Below are 5,912 nucleotides of genomic sequence, written 5' to 3' on the forward strand. Positions count from 1 at the left end.
CTCCAGGGCGAGGGGCGGGGAGGGCGGCCGTGGTCGTCCGAAAGCTAGGTGCAGCCGGGCGGCGCGCGGCCTGACTCGGCCGGGGATCGCAGACCGCAGCATCCGCCAAGCCGCCGCCCCCTCGCGTCCCCCGGGACCGCGGCGTGGAAAGCCGCGGTGACGCCTCGAGGCTCCCGGGGCGAAGCGGGCATCCCACGCCTGTCTGCCCGAGTCTGCAACGTCACAAGTGGAGCGTGATGATTCAGAGGGGAGTGCCAGGAAGAGAAGGGCTCCAGGGTCACCTAATCCACTGTTACTGTTTTGTTCTTGCAATCGCCCACAAATTCGGTTTTAGTATCTTCCTCCTCCATTCTTCCCTCCCTCCCCCCCTTTTTTTTTTGAGGATTATGGGTTTGACGAACGGGTTGGCAGCTGTGAAGATGGACTTCCTGAGGGTGACAATGGGGTCCCATTGTTCTACTAGAAATGTCAAGCGTGCGGGTTGTTCGGCAAACCCGCGCAGCCTCTCCTGGGCGCTTGACTTAGGTGTGGGCCTATGGCCACCTTGACCGGAAGCACACCGTGGCTAGGAAACTCTTCTCTCTTAAACGCTTTAAACTGTGGGATTCAGCATACCTTAAGGATGGTTTTGAATGGTGGGTGGAGATAGGAATGAGTGGTGACTGGGAGAAGGGTAGACATTTTTAAAGGGCTACAGAGTTTTGAATAGAAGGGGGCTGGCTGGCGGCCCAGCAGGCTGGATGTGGTTAGTGAGCACCCTTGGGCCTTCTAAAGTCCTTCACACATCCTATCACTTCATGGTACACCTAAGAAATGATCACGTCTGCAGGACCCCAAATGGCAAACAGGCTCATGTAGGAGGGACTGGGCCCTTCCACCTTGGAGGGCAGAGGAGACCACTGTCTATATACTCATTCCTTGGCATGAAATTACAGTGCTCTGTTTTAGTGTTCTAGCTACCGGATTTTCTGATCCCCATTTCCCCAAACCTCCTGAGTTATCAAGACCTGGTCCTCACAGCAGTGGGGAACCACCAAGACAGGGGCCTGGCGTAATGCTCAACTTGTCATAGTCCAGGAAGTGATGCTTGAAAGGTTAGTCTCCCAGACAGAACACATCATTTTGCTCCCAGCCTGCTTCTGTGATGTCTGACTGAGACAACTTCTCCTTCCCACCCCTTCTCACCCCCACTCCATTACCAGGCTTTCACTCTCTAGCAAGTCCAGCTGATTCATTCTTTCTTGTCTCTCCAGATTCATTTTTTAGATCCATCCCCTTAGGGCTCGTTAGGTCCATTTCCTTTGTTATTGTTTATTTATCATTATCCCATTTCTATCTTTGATGGACAAAGGTCAAGAAATAGTTTGAACATGATATTTGGAAGTAAAGAAGCAAATACCAGAATAGTGAGAGCAAAGAATTTGCCCCGAGGGAGGAGGAACTGGGGGAGTGAAGGGTGGAGCAGGATGTTTTTGTGACAAAGCTGTGTTCATCTGCAACTGAATCTATTCCACTTTCCACTTTACTACCACAGAGCTCACCCTACGTTGCACGTCTCAGTGGGTTGCTTGCTTAAAAGCTTTCACTGGCTCCTGCTTCCGCGGTCCTATGGAGAGCAAGCTTCTGGCAAAGCTTCTCTCCCCCTCTAATCTGTCAACCTCGCCCCCTCACACTTGACACTGTTTTACCACACCACATCTAGTTTCCTAAATGCATAAATTTGTTTCATTCCTTTGTGCCTTTATATATGTTATTTATTTTGCCTGGAGTATTCTCTGCTGCTATGATAATAGCTAATGGCACGAGCTAAGTGCTTTTGTCTTTTATAGCTATTAATTCCTATATCAATCCTATGGTAGGATTACTGTTAATCTCAATTTAATAAACACCAAAACTGTGACTTAGAGAGGTTAACCAATTTACTCAACTATGTAGCATGCATGTGTGGTAAGTCGCTTCAGTCATGTCCAACTCTTTGGGACCCTATGGACTGTCTGTGCATGGGATTCTCCAGGCAAGAATACAGAGTGGGTTCCATGCCCTCTTCCTGCGGATCTTCTCAACCCAGGGACTGAACCCAAGTCTCTTATGTCTCCTGCCTTGGCAAGCAGGTTCTTTACCACTAGCCCTACCTGGAAAGCCCAGAGTGGTGAGACCACGTTTGAACTCAGCAGTATGACTCCGGGACTCACATTATTTTACCTGTTCATACTTTTAAAAAATTCTAAGACACTAAATTTGAGCACGATTTAAAGTTTTTAAAAAATCTTAAAAGTGAAAAGAAAAAAAATCTTAAAAGTGCAAAGAGAAAATATAAGTGAATTGCTTTTCATCTCAAAGTAAGTGTGGAACAAAGGATAAAATTACAAAGGAAAAGTGACAGACCTGATTATGGAATTTTTAACTTCTTTCATCAAAGAAACCCATACGGTAAAAGTAAAACTTACTCCAAAATATACAATATAGGGACTTCCCTGGTGGTCCAGTGGTCGAGACTTCCCCTTCCAGTGTAGGGACTGTGGGTTCCATCCCTGGTTGAGGAGCTAAGATTCCACATACCTTGTGGCCAAAAAACCAAACCATAGAACAGAAGCAGCAAGCAGTGCCTCCCGTAGGCCAGTGATTAATACTCCACGCTTCCACTGCAGCAGGCTTAGGTTCAATCACTGGTCAGACACTTCACATGCCGTGTGGTGTGGCCCCCCAAAAAAACCCAGGAGCAATACTGCAACAAATTCCATAAAAACTTTAAAAATGGTCTACATTAAAAAAATCTTTTAAAAATGTGCATTATATATGAAAGATGAAAGTAACATCCTCATTTAATAAGATCTTAAAATATCTTGTTTTTAAAAATGGGCAAAATATAAATTAGTTAAATCATGAAAGTCAAATGCAAATGGCCAAAGTATTTTTAAGAGAAGTGAAAATGTAGAATTATAATGCACCTTCAAGGAAGTAAGGGAATAGAGCTAATGATTCGGGCCACCGACCCTTGAGACAGGATGTATGGCAAATGAACAAGCTCGCTGCTGAGAAAAGCATAATTTACCTCAGTGTTTCTGGAGGGCAGTTTGGCAGAATGCAATCAAAGCCTCAAAAATGTTCACACCCTTGGACTCAAAAATTACATTTCTGGGAATTCATAATGCAGGGATTGACAAATATTTTCTGTAAAAATCCAGACAGTAACTACTTTAGGCTTTGCCGGCCACATACGTCTCTCCTGCTTTTCTTCTTTGTCTGTGTGGTTTTTTTTTTTAACTCTGCAAAAATATGAGCGCCATTAGCTTGAATGTTGTAGAAAAACTGGTTGTGGCCTGAAATTGGCCTGAGGTCAGTAATGCGTGCAAAGAGTTGACTGCAAGAAAGTTCATCATGGTGAATTTGGTAATAGTCAAAAAGAAAGCAACTAAATGTCTGAGGATAGAAATTCATTCCAACCAAGTGTGAAACAAGTTTTTTAAAAGTTTTAAATGTTTAAAAAATTTTCAGAATGATATTTGTTGCATGATACAGTATTCATGGTTTGTTAAATGGAAAAATACAGTTTACCAAAGACTATCTGCTGCTGCTGCAAGTCGCTTCAGTCGTGTCCGACTCTGTGCGACCCCATAGATGGCAGGCCACCAGGCTCCCCCGTCCCTGGGATTCTCCAGGCAAGAACACTATGTTATCCCAAATACAACATAATTATGTGTATGGTGGTGGTGGTTTAGTTGATAAATCATGTCCAACTCTTGCAACCCCATAGACTGTAGCCCACTAGGTTCCTCTGTCCATGGGATTTTCCAGGCAAGAATACGGGAGTGGGTTGTCATTTCCTTCTCCAGAGGATCTTCCTGACGCGCAGATGGAACCTGGGTCTCCTGCACTGCAGGCAGATTCTTTTCTGACTGAGCTACCAAGGAAGCCCAATTATGTGTATATATGCATAGAAAAAGAACTGGAAAAATACAAGCTGTCGATATTATACGACATTGATAGTGACCTTGGGGTAGGGGTGAGATTGTAGCTATCTGGGGCTTTTTGTTGTATGTATATGCTTCCAATAGTGAATATGTAATTGTGAAATAAGTAAAAATAGAAACTTTGCTTGAGCAACAACAAGGCCTTTAGTTGACGGTTTGAGAAAAGTTCCCCCAAATTCACTTTCCCTCTCTGTGTACTCCCTGAATACACAATGATCTTTTGAGTACCATTATTTATTTCACTGGAGAATGGTCAGTACCTTTATTTAGCTATGCATTCCGCTGTTATTGGACATCTGGGTTCCCAGTATCCCCTGTTGTAAGTATGCTGGTTATTTCTTACTTGCTGTCTGCCAGATCCGGTTTCCTTCCTTCTTTGCCGTACTCTGTCCTCAAAAGGCAGAACTTTCAGAGACTATTTTCTTTGGGCTCTCTTGCCAGCTGGCTTCCTCTGAGGACTGGGCAGTGGGTGAACCAACAGTAGATTGAAAGTGAAAGTTGCTCAGTCGTGTCCAACTCTTTGAGACCCCATGGACTATACAGTCCATGGAATTCTCCAGGCCAGAATACTGGAGTGGGTATCCTTTCCCTTTCCAGGGGATCTTCCCAACCCAGGGATCAAACCCAGGCCTCCTGCATTGCAGGCGGATTCTTTACCAGCTGAGTCACAAGGGAAGCCCAGGAATACTGGAGTGGGTAGCCTATCCCTTCTCCTGGGGATTTTCCCAACCCATGAATCAAACTGGGGTCTCCTGCATTGCAGGCGGATTCTTTACTAACTGAGCTCTCAGGGAAGCCCAACAGTAGATTGGAGAGTAGCAAAAGGAAAAAGGAGGAAGGTTGGGGGATTTTTTTCCCCCACCTCTTTTTTTTTTTTTTTTTTTTTTTATGTTTTGGGCCTCTAGGGTTCCTGCAAGGAAGCCCCTGATGCTGCTGCTGCTGCTAAATCGCTTCAGCGATGTCCAGCTCTGTGCGACCCCATAGACGGCAGCCCACTAGGCTCCCCCATCCCTGGGATTCTCCAGGCAAGAATACTGGAGTGGGTTGCCATTTCCTTCTCCAATGCATGAAAGTGAAAAGTCAAAGTGAAGTTGCTCAGTCATGTCCGACTCTTAGCGACCTCATGGACTGCAGCCTACCAGGCCCACTGTGCTAATTTGATCTCCTCCCCTTATCCCTTGGGGCTTCCCAGATGGCACAGTGGTGAAAGAATCTGCCTGCTAATGCAGGAGATGCAGTAGACCCGGGTTCGGTCCCTTGGTTGGGAAGATCCCCTAGAGTAGGAAATGGCAACCCACTCCAGTTATTCTTGCCTGGAAAATTCCATGGACAGAAGAGCCTGGTGGGCTACAGACCATGGGTTTGCAAAGTCGGGCACAAATGAGCACACACACACACTTATCCCTTATCACACACTTATCCCCACTTATCCCTTGGGCTTCCCTCATGGCTCAGTGGTAAAGAATCTGCAAGCAAATGCTAGAGATATGGGTTCAATCCCTGGGTCGAGAAGATCCCCTGGAAAAGAAAATGGCAACTCACTCCAGTATTTCTTGCCTGGGAAATCTCACATAGAGGACCCTGTCAGTTTACAGTCCATGGGAATCACAAAAGAATCAGACATGACTTAGCAACTAAAAACAACCTTATCCCTTCAGTCCTAGCAGTGGTAACAGCTTCTTACTGTTGCAAGATTTGAGTACCTTCACGTTGAGTTCTTTCCCTTCACCCAGCCCTAAACCTAACCCTGCTGCTGCTGTTGCTGCTAAGTCGCTTCAGTCATATCTGACTCTGTGTGACCCCAGAGACTGCAGCCCACCAGGCTCCCCAGTCCCTGGGATTCTCCAGGCAAGAACACTGGAGTGGGTTGCCATTTCCTTCTCCAATGCATGAAAGTGAAAAGTGAAAGGGAAGTCGCTCAGTTGTGTCTGACCCTCAGCG

This window comes from Bubalus kerabau, chromosome 3 (genome assembly GCF_029407905.1).
Source record: "Bubalus kerabau isolate K-KA32 ecotype Philippines breed swamp buffalo chromosome 3, PCC_UOA_SB_1v2, whole genome shotgun sequence".
NCBI lineage: Eukaryota > Metazoa > Chordata > Mammalia > Artiodactyla > Bovidae > Bubalus > Bubalus kerabau.